Source organism: Xiphias gladius, chromosome 7, assembly GCF_016859285.1.
Source record: "Xiphias gladius isolate SHS-SW01 ecotype Sanya breed wild chromosome 7, ASM1685928v1, whole genome shotgun sequence".
In the NCBI taxonomy this organism is placed as follows: Eukaryota; Metazoa; Chordata; class Actinopteri; order Istiophoriformes; family Xiphiidae; genus Xiphias; species Xiphias gladius.
Window position 1 is genome coordinate 19794549 of NC_053406.1, and position 20199 is coordinate 19814747.

General features: G+C 41.4%; 1 protein-coding gene across 1 annotated transcript in view; it reads left to right on the forward strand.

Moving 5' to 3' along the window:
* rtn4rl1b (reticulon 4 receptor-like 1b) overlaps positions 1 to 20199 on the forward strand; it is a 140725-nt gene that overhangs the window by 1434 nt on the left and 119092 nt on the right. The gene's annotated exons all lie outside the window — the stretch shown is intronic.

Sequence of the window (20199 nt, forward strand, 5' to 3'; positions counted from 1 at the left end):
GCGCGCACGCACGCACACTGAAAAGACCAAGAGAAACACAGAAACACTCATACGTGCTTGGTGGGGGTCACCATACAACAATTACTGTGTGCATTACATTTGTATTCATTTAGTGTGTCTTGTGAAAAAGCATGTGTTTTGAGTGTGTGTGTGTGTGTGTGTTTTTTTGCTGTGTGCCTCAGGAGGCAGAGAAAAAACAACATGTTTTTCGTGCTGCCATCAGATCGATTATTGCTGTTCCAACAGTCGAGATGAAACACATCATGGTGATGAGTGTTTGTAGCTATAACAGCTTTGAGGGAAGGCCTATTGTCTAAACCTGCATCCTGACAGCTTCTCATAACTGATTAGGCTCTACAAGAAAATGAACAGCTCCTTCTTATCAGTTATGAGAAGTGTTACATCTGAATTTATTTGGGAGAACTAGCATGAGTCATGATGTGAATTCCAACAGGGGCTTTTTAGAATTTATTGTATCTCATATGTGAGTCTCTGTCAAACTAATGGACATTCTTGTAAATGCTGTTACGATTGATAATGTATCGTAATCATCAAAAGATCCTCCACAGCACACATTCATTTTCCATTTAACCTCATGGTTAAATGGAGAGCTGAAACCAGAATGATTGGCATCTAAGGATTTTGTACTTCAAACATACTCTGTCCCTGTTCAGTGCAAGGTTTTTGTATGTGAATCAGCTGTCTTACCACTGCAAAGTGCTGGACAGAAAATCACTTAATTCAAGAAAACCAACTTCTAAGTACAGATTTCTCCAGTCTGCCAAAAGTGCTCAGTATGCCACGATGTCTGTGTCTGCAATAGTAAGGCAGAGATGTGTCAGCGTTGGCAGGAACAGCGCAAAAGTTCTCTGGTGAATTTGATTTTTTTTTTTTTTTTTTTGCACCTAAAATAACACATTCAAGGGGGCCTGGCTGATGCATCAGGCACAGCATTTACAGTGACAGATCCATCATTCACAAACATGAAGAAGGAAAGTGTGGGGCCTAGATACCACATTAATAGAGTGGACGCGTAGATTTTATGATGGCCTTGTGGTTAACATTTTGTCTGTGAGCCATGAGTTTGTACAGGTTTATCATTGCTGCGACAAGGTATGGTCATGTCCATACAATCCACAAATATATCTAGACATGTACAACAGTAGTTGTGGTGTGTACTCAACTACAGGTGAGACAACATAGTCCTCGTATCTTTGTTTGGACAGTCAGAATGGTGTTTGTGATGCTGCTTGTGTGTGTACGTCTTTTCTATGGCTTATACAGCCACTTGTGTGAGAGTTAGTATGTGTCTGGGTACGTATACATCTATAGACTTGGGACAAATTAAAAGAAAAACCTGCATAAATGAGTGGAGAAACATAACGAATGCAGATGCTTCCAAACAACCGCACTGCATGTACAATTAAGCAGATAACATCCTATCATGCTCTGTGGCGTGTATAAAAATGCTGAGCGGGCCCAGTTTATTCTGATTTTGTATCAAGATGGCAAGAGGACAACATCCAAGTGACTTTGAAAGAGGGTTCATTGTTGGGGCACGGATGGCAGGAGCCTCAGTCACAGAGACTGCTCAGCTGGCCAGTGTTTCAATAGGAACAGTGACCAAAAGTGACATCTGCATTTAGATCTATGGGAAAGACCTCAGCAAAGAGTGTCGGAAATTGTGGTCAATGGCACACATTTGATGACCATGATGAAAAACAGAAGAGCAGCTCTTCCTCAGGTGACTGAGAATGTCACCGTCGACAATTACATAGAGAGGGATATTATTGTAGGGTTGCATTGCATAAACCCCTCATTACATGGGTGGGTGCACATTTGAGAGTTCAGTGGTGCAAAAAGCATATGCAATGGTCTACAGAGATGTAGAAAAAAGTGATATGGTCAGATGAGGCATCCTTCACCGTATTCCTGACAAGTGGGCAAGTGCATGTTTGGCGCACACCAAGAGAACGATACGGTCCTGAATGCTTGACCCCTACAGTGAGGGGATGCAGTGGCTCGTTATGCTGTTGGGGGCATTTTGCTGGTATGATTTGGGTCCACTTGTCCGCTTAGAGGGAAGGGTCAATGCAAATCAATACAAAGTCGTTCTGATTGATGACCTTTATCCTGTGATGAAACATTTCTATCCCGATGGGAGCGGTCTCTTCCGGGGATGACAATGCCCCCATCCATAGGATACGAGGGGTCACTGAATGGTGTGATGGGTATGAAAATGATGTAAATCATATGCTTTGACCTTCACAGTCACCAGACCTCAACCCAATTGAACACCTATGGGAGATTTTGGACCGACATTTTAGACAGCTCTCTCCACCACCATCATCAAAACGCCAAATGAGGGAATATCTTTTGGAAGGATGGTGTTCATCCCTCCAGTAGAGTTCCAGAGACTTGTAGGATCTATGCCAAGGTGCATTGAAGCTGTTCTGACAGCACATTTTGGCCCAACACCTTACTAAAACACTTGCTGGTTTCTTCTTTAATTTGTATCACTCCATCTATGCCTTGGCTTTTCTGTCTATCTCTCTGTCTCGCTTTCATAATCTCTCTTTTTCTCAAAATCAGCCAGCCATAGAGTGGGCACAAGGGATGATCTGTCGGAACAGCTCTGAGATGGAAAGGATGAGATGTCCACTGAATATACCATGCTGTGAAGTGCTGTAATTGCTGCCACATGTTAGTCCGGATTATTGGAGGAAGCTCAGCCAAGGCTTTTTCTGCTTTATGCCACCTTTTGGGTTGTACAGTGTTAGGCAATTAACAAATGATCCATGTAGAGAAGCACAGACAGGTATGCAACTCAAATACTTGCTAAAAAAGAAACACTTATGTCAATGTGCAACCTCCCAAACATAAAGATAAATGTACATACACATCCTAGCAACTCTATCAATATGAGGACACTCTGCTCTCTGATAAAATTTATTCCATATATGCTAATGGTTTTGCATGTTGTAACGCATTTACTGCAAATGTATCGCTAACCTGGATGTCATATATTTTCTCACTCCCATGGGCAGCCACTGGTTTCTATTAATTTCAGAATAGCATGAAAATCAGTTTTCAAAGACTTCAATCATGCCTGAGAATACCACAGAGAACATTAATTCATCTGCAAACAGAAAGTATTTTCTTTTTTTGTGGGAGCTTATATGTGTATGTCAGAGTGTACATGATGTTTAAGATTTCAGAGCTTTCAATGAAACCTCTTAAATGCAAAACAAAACTGCCACTCATTGCATCTGCGTTCACCACAATGCAACCTGTAACAAAATTGGAGGCAACCAAATGTACAGTTTAATGGGTTTCTTGTCTCAAGTAAGTTTAGTCTCTAAAAGTTGATCTTTTTACTGTATGGGTTTGAAACTGATGGCTGCCTGGGAAATATGGAAATCACTAAAAACCTATGTCATGCGCCGGAAAACTGGCATGCTTTGGCTGTAGTGTGACATATACATAATTTGAACTTCACAGTCTAACACATGCAAAACTATTGATAAGCAGCTTTAAGCATCAGCACTACATGCCTTACCGCAACCCCTTATACCTGAGCTTTAAACTAATCCATCATCAACCACAAGTCCGACTTCTTAACCTAAAATAGCACTCTGAGGGGCTCACAGAAACTCAGGTGTGTGCGCGTACACAAACACAAACACACGTACGCTTGTATGCACACTCGTGCACACAAAAAATATGGTAAAGTTTGCTTTTTGTAAGTGTCAGACTTGCAAGATAAGACTAATTGGGAAATGCATTTGCATTGACTGCATTTAAAGTGATGAGCATTTTTAAAATGGAATTTAGCTCTGAGAGAACAAAGTGGGTTGTAACAACAGTAGAGATTATTCCAGCTTTATGTTTGTGCACACTGGCATACACATCAGCAATTGTATGAATACTAATTAATTCAAATTATGAACACTCTGTCATAAACATGTCATCTAAAACAAACAAACAAACAAACAAAAACACTACAGTCTGTTCCTTAATCTTCCATCTCCAGTGACTGACAATATGCAGATATAATTACTTGTAGCCATTATGAAATGCTTTAGTAATAATATTTTTTTAAATCAATCAGAATTAAGAGCATTGACTTTAAAGTAGCAAATTGCTCATGTTGTTTTCAGTACTAGCAGACAGGACTGAAAGATTTGCCAATCATGACCACACCACCATGAATGCAGCACAAGGGAAACACCTGTGTCCTCTTCAGCTTTCCCGCTCTGCTCACTTGTGTGGGCCATATCTTCCGGACCTGACGTGGTGGCATCGGAGCGACTCCTAAGCCAACAGAGCTCCAATTCTGCTCTCCACAATATCAAATAACCACTGATGCCACGGGGCTCCTCTCTTCTGTCAGGGAGATGTTTTTAACCAAAAGATGATATGACTCATAGATATCAAGTGCTATGTCGATGATTAAAAAGCAAAATACTAAAGTCATAAAAACAAATGGTCTCTCTTTGTTATGAAATGACAAATAGGTTGTCTTTTCCTGAGTAGGAGAAACAGGCAGCTCCCTGAATTGAACCCCCATGCAAGTGATTTCATATGATGACATGAATTTGCACAAGAGCAATAAATGCCCATCTGTCACTGTAATGTGCTGCAAACTTTCAGCCACCGTCAAGGCCCAGAGAGAGTTCTTTTTAAAAAGAACAGATTCCCTGCTCATATTATCATCTTACTAATCCTCTCACAGTGTCAGCCTTCTGCTATCACTCCTTGTCAACTCTGCATTGTTGTACTTTTCAGCCCGGCTTGTGTTTCCGTGCGGCTGAGAGGCAGTGTGGACTGATGACTGAGGGTTTGGAGGAGAGGAGGTTTGAAGAGAAGTAAAGAGGATCATGTAGAGAGGAGCAAAAATATAAACCTCAAACTGATCCCCTAAATCTTTATAAGCCGCTGAAAAATAGAAAGCAATTCTGAGAGGAGGACAACATTTCTACTCCGGTCTGACACTTGTTTAAGAATGTAAATTTTAAGACTTTCTACACTTCCTCTGTTCAAAATAGTAGAATTAGCTGATCAAAACATCAAGATGAATGAAAATGAATTACACAAGCAAACACTTGTTTGAGAGTTTTTGCATAAAACCTCTGTTTTAATTGTATAAGGCAACCAAAAACTTGAACAAATTGACCCATTGGTAGTCTGTAGATTTTGCCTTCAAAAAACACAGCGTCGAGGGTAATTGACAGAGGAACATCACCAATTATTGGATAGCTGAATCACATTTATTATGTTGCCACACAATGCATTCCAAACATCTCATTTAGTGAGCGGAGATTGTAGAAATCCAAAAGCCATTTATTTAGTGGCCAATACTCAGGAGAGTTTCCATGGAAGCCTCTGGGATTGTTTCACCACATGATGCCTAACAGAAGATGACAAATAATTAACAAGTGTGCGTGCGTGTGTGTGTGTGTGTGTGTGTGCGTGCGTGTGTGTGTGTGTGTGTGTGTGTGTGTGTGTGTGTGTGTGTGCGTGTGTGTGTGTGGAGAAGACAGCACTGACTGGTGTGCATGTCCCTTTTTTGCCTTGAACTGTTGTTTTTTCCGGGAGCCATTTTCACACTTCCCTGTCAACCATTTCACACCGAATTAGAGCATGAGGGCTCTGAGTTCAGAATGGATGTGGTGCTCTTATGCTGCTGAGGACTCACATATTAATGCAGTCTGAAGACACATGTTAATGATTAAATCAACATTACAGTCCGACTTGGAAGAGGAGTCAGAGGTGAAAATTACAGAACATGCATGAAAACCTCTGTCCACCTTGTCTTTGCCCTTTAAAAGAATTGCCCGAATTTTGTGCAAACGCCTTCTCCTCAGCCTTTATCGTGGAAATGAGATGCAAGGATGGTCATTAGTGGATGATAATGAGGTGAAAGGGACAAACAACCTAATCCCTGTTGGTTTTTCTAATATTAATAATTAATTTCTGATTAAGTGGCTAATTGGAGTTTAAAGGTCATGTCAATGAGAATGCCATGGATCTTCGGAGACAGGAGGGAGGTGGGGTGAGGCAGAGAGAGACAGTCCAGGAGACTGTTGACAGTAATCCCAGGTGCTCTCCTGTTACTCTGACAGCTCTCCCCCTCTCTGAGCTGTCCTCTCCAGGCGACATTGCCTTTGTGTGCTGAGGACAGCAATTCAGCCACACCAGCACCTGGGCATCTGCCCTTTTGGCATTGAGAGTAAGCAAGTCCTCAAGATGGAGTGGCATATCATCGCAGAAGTTATGAAAAGGGCTAGAAGAGATTGTCTTGCACATACATTTGTTGTCCTTATTTTCAAGTAAAGAAAAAGACAGAGTTGTAATTCAGTTTGCATGTGAGCTCATCAGCACAGGCATGTATTGGGTATGTACACAGTGGCATGCATGCTCTCCTGTGTGACATGAAGTCTGAACTGATCTGAATCCTGGCATTGATTCATCTTATATATCATGCCTCAGATTGATCTCAGTTTCCATCCTTGTCACAGTCAGAACTCATTTATTTCAAGATGTCTGAAGTGAAAACAATGGCTAATTCAGTCTCTTGAGTATGCAGGTTTAAAGATGCATCCAAATGAAAATTTCTGCTCGGGCTGCTGGTTGAAATTAAAACACTCAGTGGGGAATGTGATGAGGAACAGGACAACAATCATTTTTCCATTTTCTAAGGCTCGTGCCTTTGGCTCTGTCACTGCACTCACCTCCTGCTCCACGGCTCGACTAGAGGCGGCCTCCTCGTCACTGGCTTTAATGAGACAGGCCAGTGTCACAATCACATCTGAGCTTAGCGCTTGTAATATCTGCCGTGGCTGTGTTCTGGCAAATGTTATCTGTGCACATACTTCTGCCACGGCAGGCAATTGCTACAGCCTGTTAGGATTAATTCTGCCCTGTGATGTTAATGCACTCTGTGGCCTGTGATACTGCAAGTGCAGAACCACTCTAACCGACTGCAGGGTGATTAGGCTAATTGTGGTGTGCCATTGCAGCCTTGTTTGGCTCTGGTTGCAGATCATTAAAAACCTCTGCTGAAACAAAGTTAGCTTTGACTTTTCCTTACATTCATATATATTTTTTTTAGAAAGATGGCTGTATATTCAACAAGCCCCTGAAAGCAGCATGATTTCATTGTATGAAATATTTCAAGAGTGAATCGATGAGATACAGGCTGGCACCAGATGTTGTCCCGTATAATGGCTTGAGGAGGACAAGAGGATTTATTATAGAATCCCAAAGATAGCTGAAGAGGAGGAATGGATGAGTATTATTTAAAAGGCAGGACTGAGAGACAGATGGAGTTGTAGTAATTACAGAATATAGGCCAAGGTCTTCTCCACAATCACGCATCTTTTTATATGCAAATCCCTCACAATTGTCTTAGAATGGTCTTAAATTCAGTCATTTACAGCCGCAGAACCATGTTTTGACCTTATTAAGGCTGGTACAATGGGGATAAGAATGGACTGGAATTACCAGTTTCAATTTACTCTCTATTTTTTTCCACATCTGACTAAATCAAGAGTCAAAAATGTCCTGCTGGTTTCACAGCCTCACTTCATCAAATTGAAATCTGTTTCTGGGCCAGAAAGGACCCCTCTCACACTCTCTCCTTATGTATTTCAGTGCAATGAATGAGAGTCAAGTCCTTGACATTTGTCTGTTTTCCTTCTCTAACAAGCATTGCTCTCCAGCATTGGCCCTCACTCATAGAAATCACTCGGGCCATTAAGACGTTGTATCATAAACACTGGCCAAAAAACTCACAATAGAGGTGCAAGGTGCTGTTTTGTGTGCCAGAGATAAGCATGTTAATTATTCCAGTACTTGGTAAAGAGTACAGAGCCCTGGCTTGACTCAAATGACACGCTGTGGTGGATTGTAACACATGGTGCATGCGGTAAATCTGTTCAAAGTGTGTTGGTATTGTGCTGCATCACGTCTGTGGCCTCTTTCACTGATGTTGCGGTGCCTTTTTCTTTTTTCTTTTTTTTTTTTTTTGCAAGAAGTGTGGATGGGGAGATCTTGCTTTAGGATGGAGTAGAGACAGTAGTGAGGAGTAGTGGAACCGGTAGCTGGTTGTTTTACATTCCAATCACCTTGATCCTGCAGGGTTTCAGTTGTGCATCCTAATGAAGTGCTTTCCTTTGCGTGTTGCTCAGGTTAAAATCCAGGTGCCTTTCTGTTTAAGATGAAACTGCTTGGAAAGCAAACTACTCTCAGAACGTCTTTTCATCTTGTTCTTGGCTGTCATTTTGGAACAACAAAGGGACAGATGTCACAGCAGTGTGGTCTAAAGGCAGAGCGAGGCAGTTTGTATGAAAACACAATCAAATATGGATTTTCTCCCCTTGGCAGTGCAGGGGTAGTTTTTATGTCAGGATTTTAATGGTGAGCAAAAGGGGAAAGCTCAGAGCTGTTTTTATTCCAAAGAGAGGTTTCCACCCATCTGTTGCGGTTGGCAACGGCCCTTGAAGAGAAGGCTGCGTCCTGCCTCGCCTTCAGTCGCAGAAAGAGAAAAGAAGCAAGAACAAAACTGTCAGGCTAATAGATAGTCTGTACCATGTACGCTATGTCTCATAGCTGCTGCTCCCAGTCAAGGCCTCAATCACACACTGCTCAATTCCCGTGGGAGGCCGGGAAACACAGAGATGCCACAGTCTGACAGTGAACACAGCCATGGCTTTGCCCCAACACTCCGTATAAGATCACTGTCTAAGCCATGTGTGCAGCCCCTGACATCTCCAGCTCTTAGTAAAACTATAAGTTTCTTTATTCCCAAGATGGCTGGGAACAGCCTAAAATTTGCCCTCAGCAATCACGCTAATACATCCCCGACCCCAATGCAGAGACCTGCCTGACGTTAAAGTGTTGTTTGGAAATGGAACACAATCTAGAGGGTAAATATAGCAGATGTCATCCACTGCCAGCTCTCCAGTGAAACAATAAACAGAACACGCTGGTGGAATACTGACTTGTTATATTGTCGAGCCGGGGTTACATAAGATTTATGAACTGCCGTGGTGGTAACAATTCTATGTAGGGGGGACTGATAGCATTTGGTGCTAAAACTCCTCTGGCTGGGACATTAACTCAGCAGATTTGTCCCTGTCTTCACAAGCACAGCCTTGTCAATTATTTAAAAGAGCAAAACAACAGCCCGGAAAAAGACAGGACTTGGTGTATGGAGCTCATTTACACATCTCTATTCCCAGAAGTGTGCTCAAGCATTTAGGCCATAATAAGAGCTGGTCTTTCATCCCTATGTGTCCGTGTGCTAATTCACACTGTTGCCTCATGAGTCCCCTCATCCCTCAAAGATGAGGGCATCAAGGGAAAACAAAGAGGCACTGAGAATAAGGTAACCAAAAAAAAAAAGTATTATTAAAGTCTTGTTTAGTTGCTCACTTCATAGGAGCAGGAGGAGGCAGAAGACTTCATTATTTTAACAAAGAGATACAGGGCCAACGAGAGAGGGAGAGAGCGCTAGGACAGGCATTAGTCTCTGTCAGGGCTCTAATGGAAGAATCAGGTTTTTTGTGTCACGGCTGCTCTCTCTACTGATGGATGGGGAGGTTAGCAGTCGCTGTGAGTTAGGCAGCCGAATGCACAACATCCTCTGGAGCCACTTTCCAGACAGAGCCCTCCTGTATCTGCTGATTAGTCAGTCAACCAATCTGAGACTTTAACTTTCAACCCATTGTGATGAGAAACTAAAACCTGGCCGTGTTGTCCCAATAGCATGTTCTGACGTGTTTTATGTGTTGTGTGTGTTTTATGTGACAGACTTTTTTCTTTGCTCTGCTTGCATCCCTTTACATATTCATTGTGGAGTCTGTGGGGAATTTAAAATTCTCATTGAGAGACCACAAGGTGTCCCAAAGTGGTATAAGGTAGATGACTGCATGCAGGCCAGTGGTATTAAAGGAAATCTTTTTCTTAACACATTCACAGATTGTATTGCAGCGGGGGAGCCTGTGCTGCCCTGGTCAAAGCTAAGTCAATAGATTCAATGACATTGTTAACAATGAAAAAGAAAAGTAAGTACAGAGAGTGGTTGACATGGAGAGGGAGTAAAAGGAGAGGGTGTTAGAGGAGGAGGGAGGATAAGAAGGAGGGAAAAGGAGATGGGCTGTACTGGTGTCTGGGATATATGTGCTTCTGAGATGGTTTCATTGACATGAAAAGCTCATTGACCCGTAAGACTGATGTCCATTTTCATGGACCAGTGTGGATGGGGCTATTCTACTTCTTCAAGGAAAAAGCAGGCATTTAATATGAACATGTAAATGTACATGTACAAACTGTGTTGACCAGGACATAAACACACACTTACTTTCACACACATGCGAACATGCTTGTTAAAAGCGGCACTGAGATAAAGGTCTTCAGCTCATGTGACACCAGACGACATGGTGATGGAAATACAGCCTACTTTTTGGTAGTTATAGTCTCTATTACAAGTTATACTCTCCAGAACCAGCGGATTTGTTGAGAGGAAAATAATATAGGCGCAACCACGTCAGGAGACCCCTTCTTAATCTTAGAAAAATTATTTTAAAATGCTAAACAAATCTAACACCTGAGAAAAAAAGCAAACCAAGCAATTTAATGGTTTTATCTAGTGGCTGAGAAGATAATTAGATTTAGAATTCACAAATTATTTATTGGTGCTTCAAGCACTTGTTTTGCAACAAGATTGCTTTAAAGGTGTCCTGTTTACTGTAGTAATATCTGTCTCTAGGTGGGTAAAGGATAATTATTCCCCCAAGAAAGAAAACAGGAGAAAAAAAAGACATAAAGGAGATAAACGAAAGAAAAACGAAAATCATAGTTAATATGGAGCTTAAAGAAACCCCATCAGTGCTCCCTCCCCTTCCATAGAAAGAGAGCATTTCAGCCAGCTCTGTTTATTTCCAAATTTCACACCTTGTTTATGATGTAGACATCAACCTTGTCCCAAAGTCTCCATGCAGAACAAGCTACATGATGTGGCATTGAGGTGAAGGCGAACCCATAGCCCAATCTCACAGCAGGCCCCGCCACACACACTGCGCCGGTTTGCAACTGTCTGTTAGAATGCATACATTTAGTCAGTTTTTCATCTCTGCACGGAGTACCTCGGCTTATGAAACCATGCAATGATGGCACTATTATCCTGCTGATCGGAATAGCTGTTGGCGCTGTGTGGGAGCAGCTGGGGCGATCACACACACACACACACACACACACACACACACACACACACACACACACACACACACACACACACACACACACACACACGCACACTCTCTGTCTCTCCCTCTCTGTTGTAGATTCCCACCACTGTTGTTACCCCTGTGTATGTATGAGCCCTCTTCAGCCCTCTGCCTCCCACCTAGCAGGTGCTAACACTTCTATGGTGCTAAAAGGCTTAAGCTTTCTCTCCATACACTACTCATCTGCTTATCATGGCCCACATAGTCCCTCTGAAGAATGTGATATTATGATCACATACCAGAGACACAAAACAGTTTGTACTATATAGTTCTGTTTTGTTTGTCTTGACACCAAACTGTTGTGTTAAATAATGAGTTTCATCTGTAAAATAACTTTCAGTGAAACTCTGTTCTTGTTCATGTGGTGACTCACTTTGCTATTTGTGCTGTTGTTTAGCCGGTTGTTGAAGACCTAACAAGTGCACTTCAACATTCTGAAAGTTTTGATCTGTAATGTAGTCACAGATTTTGACATTACAACACAAAGGTCATCTTTTACGTGGAAAATGTGGTGACTGAGGTAAGATGGCGAGCCGTATTAAGAAGGTCCCCTTCAGTGTTCTGCAATGTCACGTGGGTTTGTGTCACACCAGATAGTACGCATGTTTGGAGAAAACCTCTGTCAGAAGGGATCCTTGATTATTTTGCGATCTAGCCTGCACGGTGTAGCACAGTTCGGTAACTCTGTTTTCATGAATACCTCTATGCCAAAATAGAATAAGGTAAAGTTGACATGATATAGATAGGCATTTATAAAAGACAGCTCTGAAAACCAAACAAAACTAGCAAAGTAGGTCTGTGTGTTATGTGAGATTATGTAGAGTACGAGTTACAGTATATAGAGCTGGAGTTAATGCTTTGAATATATGAATATTTCAAGGGCCTCTGACAAATTCACAAATAGGAGGCAGTTTTACTTAATTTAAAACAAGGAACAGAAAAAAAACTAAAATTTTTTGGCTAAGCAAGAGCAATTTAACTCTGTCTCTGATGTAAATCAGCACCAATATATTGAATGGTTTAAAGATTTTAAAAATATGTCAGGGTAAGTCTTGCTTATTAGAAAAAGAGCTTAAAAATAAAACCGAATAAGCCCACTAATTTCTAAGTTGACATCCCAGAAAATCTCTTTCACCAATGAATGTTCGAATTTTCTTTTGATTAAAACAATTGTTGCACATTTTTGTAAAACTAAGTAATTGAATTCTTCCATCCCGATTTGCACAAATTAGTATCCTGTCTTGAGAGGCAACAAGTATACAGCATCTCTCTGGGTTGGTGCTGATTCACAGCCAGGTCTGCTCCCTCAGCCTGCAGTCAGCTCTGTCCTGCTGTGTGTATTACCAACTCTCTCCCTCTTCTTTGGCTTATGATTAATAAGACATGTCTAAAAAGAGTTTGTGTGTGTGTGTGTGTGTGTGTGTGTGTGTGTGTGTGTGTGTGTGTGTGTGTGTGTGTGTGTGTGTGTGTGTGTGTGTGTGTGTGTGTGTCGTGTGTGTGTGTTTTTTAGCATTTGTGTTTAGACTTATGCTGGGCAAAGAAAGTGGTGTTCCCTGAAGAGTATGTCTGAACATAAAGGCTGTTACCTCTCAGCACCAGTCCTGTGACCCCACAGCTCAGCATGCTCGGCCCCTGCAGCCCTGTAAACACTCACAGAGCTCCAGCTTATCTCCAGTCACAACAATAAACAAGGCATTGTTGAAAGGAGATAGAAGTATGAACAATGAGCCAAGTTCTCCGTCTGATGGGCTGCCCCTTGCCGAGACTGCAGGACGACTGGCACAGTTTCATTTTGAATGCAGGCTTATAAGGACAGACTCAACAGGTAACAAAGGTCACAGAAAAATATTAAACCTAGCAGCGCCTGATATACAGACATAAACACATTCTGCAGAAAGATAGAGGCATTTCTAAACACATCAACCCATTTGTTTTTTACACACTGAAGATATCGTGGTCCTATTTCAGACAAACCAATACATAATAGATTTATATACGATGCCAATACAACTTTATCCACATGAAATAACCAGACATGTAAAAGACAGGACGACAGACATGGTAAGCGGTGGTATTTGAAACAGAACAGCGTCAACAGAAACGTTTAGATCTCACCACAGCACTTCTTCTCTTTCAAACCCTTCTGGCAGGGACAACTGTGTGTGCGGCCTCAAAATGAATAATTAATGAAAATTGGAATTGTTAGCAAGAGTGGCAAAATCACAAGGGCTCAGACTAATTGGCAAATGTTTTTTTGCTCACTACCTTGTTGCCAGTGGTAAGAAATTAAGAATAGTGGAACATAATGAGATGTGGTTTGGGCCAGGGTCGGGAGAAGTAGAACAACCAAATTAACTGATTCATTTGAGACAAAATTCAATTAGAATTAAACCCTATGCTAAAATGAAAGTATTGTCTGAGAAACAGTACAAGTGCCAGGACAAATTGAAAAATCTAACCACAATAATTGTACAAACTCTCATTAAGGTTTGGTACTTCAAATGCATCCTCAGGTACAGGCAGAACATACTCTACGGCTTACAAAGAGTGTTTCGTATACATGTTTACACTGCGAAATTGTTAGTAAATATCGAGTCAATTTAAGAATTATCTCATTTTTAGGCCTAGCTGTACATGAAATGAAGACATCATGGTGGAGAAGACTGTTGCTAGGGAATATGTGAGCGAACCATGGTCGTAAATAACAAGTAGCACAGCACTTCTCTATACTGAGAGAATTCTCCATATGCTGACGTATAGTAGAACCCTATCGCAGTCATTCAGACATGTCTCCAGACAGGGAGATTTTGTGTGGAGAGTGTTGTTGGATTCTTTTCCTCCTTGTCATTTCCTCGGCTTCCTTGGTTGCTGCAGAATTTTTTTCTCCTCTATTCATCCTGAATTATTAAAAAGTGTTGTGATTCCCTGTATGATTGTGAATCTGGGGCTGCAGCTCTCAACTGCGCACTCACATTTGCTTGTTTTTCTCCCTGCTCGCAGTGTTCTCCCTCTCTTTTCTTGTACTTTCTCGCTTGGTTCACAAGCCAGCGCAGGATGCTGCAGTCCTCACGCCCAAAATCTCACCTTGAAGGGGCAAGAGGGGGGATTTTAGATGATGAATACTCAAAAAGTCGTGTCTGCCCTCGTCTACAGAGCGAATATTATTCGTCTGAATCTGTATTCAGGTCAGGGTACTTTTCACTGGGGAGGAAAAAAGGAGGGAGGGATATTTTTCTTTCCCATCATGCACCAGCAGCAGGGCCCAAATTGGCACAGAGGGTTGGGCAGTTTCTCCAGGGATAAGCATCCGGTCTCTTCCCTGACTCCCTCTGAGGGAAGCCTGCCAGGAACATTCATTCAGCCCAACACACGCGCTCATTGTCCTCTCAAATATAACCAAAGGCCCAAGAGACCAACACATTTGTCCCCATGCAGCTGACCTGCCACCATGGCCAACGACCCCACCTCTTCTGTTCTTTGCGCTCCTTCAGATTCCCATGGCTGCAATGCTTGACATGTAATGACTCTCTGGCATTGCAGAAACCACAGTGGCTGCCCTGAGAAAAGGTTATGAAAACAGCTGCTGGCAGATGAAAAATTCATGCAGTGTTACAATATATTTGAGTATCCCCGCCTCATCCTCTCCCCCTCTCTCTGTCTTCTCTCTTTCTGGATGATGCACAGATGACACACCAGTCAGTACAGCACATGGGTCCGGGGCTCCTTTTCTCTGATCTGTGGGAGAATATTAATGTGGTGTGTGCTGTCTGAGATGGATCAAACTATTCAGTAAAAAGAGGGATCTTTATCCACAAGCAGTCCACAAGCACTGGGTTGTAGGGATTTTAATGTGGCACTGGCTGGATGTACACTCTAATAGGCCAGTGCAGAAAACATGAGAGGGATCCTCAGAGAGCACGATAGAGGAAGATATAGAGCGGGGGGGAGGAGAGAAAGAGAGATACGGATGGCTAAAGAAGCTCTTTCTATAGCTGACAGGACTCCTGACTATAGCTGAGCAGTTATATTTCACTCTCCAAGTTACTTCCAGTGACTCATGTATCTCTTTAAAAATCTTTAGTGCTGACCATCTTGCCTCCAAACCGTTTTTTTTTTTTTTCTTTTTTTCTTTACAGGCCCATGGCAGGATTGCAATATACTGGATGTTAACAATATAATGACCTCAGTAACTTACTTGTTATATCTGTGCAGAACTTTAGGTGGAAACACATGAGCTTAAAAAGCTCTGCAATAATTTGTGGTACAACGATCAGAAACAAATGAATTTCTTTAAAACATAGATCACTCTAAAGCATATAAAGCATATGAGTAGTGTAATGGAAAGTTCTGTCCCAGACCACAGTGATTATGTTGCACTATTCCATAAATCGGAGACGTGTTGTGTTACTCTTCAGACAGATGCTTAAACTTCAGTAATACAGGGATTTATTCATGAGACTCATTGCTCAGTTCTTTGAAGTATGGCATCTTTTGAAAGTTCAGAAATTCAGGATGACAACTTGATTCTTTCAATAAATTTTATTTACTGATAGTGTCAATAAGCTTTGGAGAACTCTGTCCTTCCTCAGGGAACACAAAGCGTGAATTAACCCAACTTACAATGCTTATGCATACTGTGACCAGTTAATGTCAAACAGACGTGTGGAGACAGTGCATATTGATACATAGATATATTAGATATGTAAGCACAGACATATAACAGAACTAGTCAAATGAAGGGATTTGAATCAATATCAAATTTTTAACCTTAAGTTTTAAAATAAAGTCTCCCCTCCTAATATATGAAATCAAAAGAGAAATGCATGCGCATGTCTATGTGTTTAAAACGTAACCCTAAAATATGCACATAAACCCAAATTCCTAAATACAAGTACATACTTTACATACTATGACGACTAAAAAAAAATACTTAAGAATGTAAATTTTCCATGAAACTCCTCAACAAAACCCTGAAATATTCTGGTGTACAGATTTTCAAAAAATGGAAAGGTTTAATTTTCATTTGTTTAACTTTGTCTGTAAATTCTGTAAAAGAATGCAATATGGTCTATTTTATTAGTATTTACTTTTATTTTTACCAGTATTACATAATTAATGTTTTTATCAGTGATATATGAATTTTGCTTTGAACAATGAAGGCATGAAGATCTGATTGCGAAAGTTGTTTGAGTTGGGTTTTTCGCACTAAACCCATGCGAGCTGGGCATAGTTGGATGCATAACATAGTAATAAAAATTCCTTTCTTTCAATCATTTATATTCATACACACTATACACCCAAACATCTAAATCCATGCAGATGAAGACAATACTCTATGACACTATTTCAAAGTGATCAACATATTTTGCAAAAATCAAACGTGTCAAACCAGCCTCTTACCAAGTCAAGGGCAATAGCTAAAGGCTTTATAGGCCAGGTCATGTCGCAGTCCTGAACTTTCTTTACTTTTAATGTAATACATTATATTATGGCTATTAGGCAGGAAAAAAAAGTATTAGAACTTGTAAAAGAAGCAGGAACACTTAATTAAGTGTTCCATGCCTTCTCCATAGCTTGAGTGTTATAATATGGGCTTTCGGTGCTGTATGTGCCACAAACAGGCAGCCTGCGTCACAAGAAATGGTACCGATATATTCACCGCTAGCAATGGAAATCACATTTGCTTCAAGTATTAACTTGTTCAAGTGTTAAGTAATGGGAGGTATTTTGCAAAAAACACTGAGGGGATGAATTTAGCATTAAAGGCCACAGGGATTATGAATAGTGGTTTAATGAGGCGGTAGGTGGATGTCGTGGGACTGTGCAACCCAGAGCGACTCAGAGTGGAGTCCTTTATTCCGATCAATGTATGGTAATGAGGGAGCAATGGAGGTTGTCCAAGACAAGGATTGGAGAATGAACACAGTTTGTTAAGGCAGCTACAGTAAGAATCGGCAACATAATGATAATGCTTTTGAATGAGCGTTGCAAGACTCTGGATCTTTGCAGTCCCGAATTTATTCACTTGTACTATTACTCATGATGCAGCAGGGGCTTGATAACAAGATCTGACAAAGGAAAGCGTTTTGAGCTGTGTCCTGTCACTAAACACTTCCATCTTGCTCTGGGGATAGCCTGTGGTTTCACTCAACTCTGAATGATAATCAACAGGTTTCTCAGACACGGCTCTGCATTTATTGTACTCTTTCAAAGAGAGATAGATAGCGTCTATCCATGCTGGCTGCCAACAGCATGTTAATGTAAATACAATCTGTCTGCGTGCACCTAATCACACCCAGACAGGAGCAGAGAATAATGAGCGAGATCATCAGAGGACCAGCTAAATCAGAGCTCTGCATTGAAATCCAGAGGCCTCTCCTCCCCAGGACATGCCTCCAGGGCTGGATGTGTCCACAGTGAGGCAGTCTGTGATCAGCCTCGGTTCAGAGAAGACCACTGTACAGAGCTTATCATGTGGTGGTTGGAGGTTGGTAATTATAGATGGGTGTGGTATGAGAGTGGTATAGAATAGAGAGTTAATGGCAGAAACACGGAGGCTGACCCCTCAGTTTTTGGGGCTATAAAGTTTCTGTGTTATTCTTCTCCGTCGGATGATTTAAATACTGATTGATCTTTCTTTTCTCTTTATTTGGTTATCATTCAAGCTTCTATCCACCTCATAGATCACCGCTCTGGGCTCAGCTTGGCTCCCTCCCCTTCACTTATCCCCACTCCTTTCATTCCCTCTTGTTCGTCTCCCACGCCATCACCTACTGGGCTTTGCAGATTGGAGAAAACACTTGTTTTGATGGCTATGCTAACTGACAAAATGTCATATGTCTGGAACAAAGGGATCTGCAGTGTAGTATCAGAATTCATTGCACTCGCTTTCTTTCTCCTTCTCCCTCCTCTTTGTTTTGTTTGTGTGTGAGTGAAACAACTAGGGGTGGGCCCTGCACAGTGTGCTGTGTTGGCTGGCTAAATGTGTGTTTGTCCCTTTATGTTTGCCTTTTTCTGTTTCTCAGACAGAACGAATATATGAGCAATCATATGTGTGTTTGAATTTGCATCTCTATGTGTACATGGAGCTCAACTACAAATGGTATCTTGTTGAGAAAGATAAATTAGGTCTCTATACTTTGACTTCAGCCTGTGCCGTTACTTGTTTTCACTGTTTACTCACAGGCAAATGTAAGCTTCCCTAAAAAATAATGAGCTAACGCAATCAAAAAGCACTCCATTGCAAGTGTCATAAACCGAGGCTTAATATGAGGATAATAGCCGTTTAAAATTCACGCTGTTTGTTGCCTCATGAGAGAAAAGTTTAATAGGAAAGGCCATGTGTAGAATACATTATTTCACTTATGTAGGATAAACAGCATATAAACATGTCACCCCTGTTATTAAAACCAGTGTCAGATCCGTCAGTCATCAGGTATTCAGGAAGAAGTGGAGAAAAATATCTGCTGACGCTAATGTAGAAGAGATATGTGGCATGTATGTATGTATGAAACTTACCTCAGCCTCTTCAAATATCGAATTAATGTGCTCCAATATTCTAAATATGGTGTGATAGAGGGCATCGTGGTTATTGCCCCTGATCTCTTTTCTGCGCAAGGCTCACCGGGCTGGAGGACATGTAAGAGAGGGTGGGGGAGAGCTTCGCTAATGTCTACTTAATGACATCTTGATGGTCAGAGATGCTGGAAGAATTCATTCAGTGCAGCACTAAATGCAAGTTTTTGTTTTGATTCACTGACAATGTGCAGATTCGATTTGGTCATAGTTTATGGCCATTAATCCAAGGCCACATAATGGTCTCGCATCCAGGGATGTTGTTGGAAATGAAGCAGTCCTTGAAGAGTTTGCGCCCCATCCCACTCAGACACGTATACACACTTGCTTTTCTTATTTGTGAGGACATTGAATTGATTTTCATTCATTACCCGGAGGATACATAAACCCAACCCTAACAACTACATACCTAGCCCTTAAGGCCTCAGTATTCTTCAAACAAACTAGGGGGTAAATTATTTTTTCCAATACTGATAATAAACTTGCTATTTTACTTCCACACAGCTTGCCCAGTGCTGGGGTGACTGTCAAATTTTCTGTTTGAGAAAGTTACAAAATTTTGCAAAAAGTTTTCAACCATCCAACAAACACTTCGGTTGAAGGATAACGAAGCCTTTCTACATATTCTGAATGGCTTGCTCCTGACCACATTCCACTGCTTCCCCAATCTCTCTCATAGAATTCCTTCTTTTGTAGGTCTTTGTAGGCTCAATACAATTAATTGTATGAATTTATGAATTTATTTATGGTGTTGCACTCAATTGTACATGCAAAAAATGCTGGCAGTAGTAACTGTACCGATGAGCCAAAATATTATGACCACCCCTGCATAATATGCTGTTGGTCCTTTGCGTGCCGCCAAAACAGCCCCAAATCTCTGAGGCATGGACTCTACCATTCTTCTTAAGGTGCCTTTTAAGTTGCTATATGGAGCCACTGCAAATTGGACTTGTTCTCGCACATCCTCCCAGCACCCTGCCGCTGTTTTTTCCCTTCTCAGACCAGTGTCGGTAAGTACGCACCACTGCTCACCGCCATTCTGGAGATGCTCCCACCCAGTCATCTGGCAGTCACAATTTGGCTCTTGTCAGTGTCGCTCACGTCTTTACACCTGGCCATTTCACTTCATGTGAAAAAAGACGTTAAGAGAGAAGTTCACACCCTGCATACTTCTCCAGCTCTGCACTTGTTTAAAGATTTTAAAGTTTGTCAGATCGTCAGTAGCAAAAATTTTCAGACAGCTGCTGGATTCTGCTGTTGAAAAAGGGCTTTCGTTTTGAAGTATTATGAGGCCTTAACCTATACATACTTCTCACATTAACCATGGCCATGT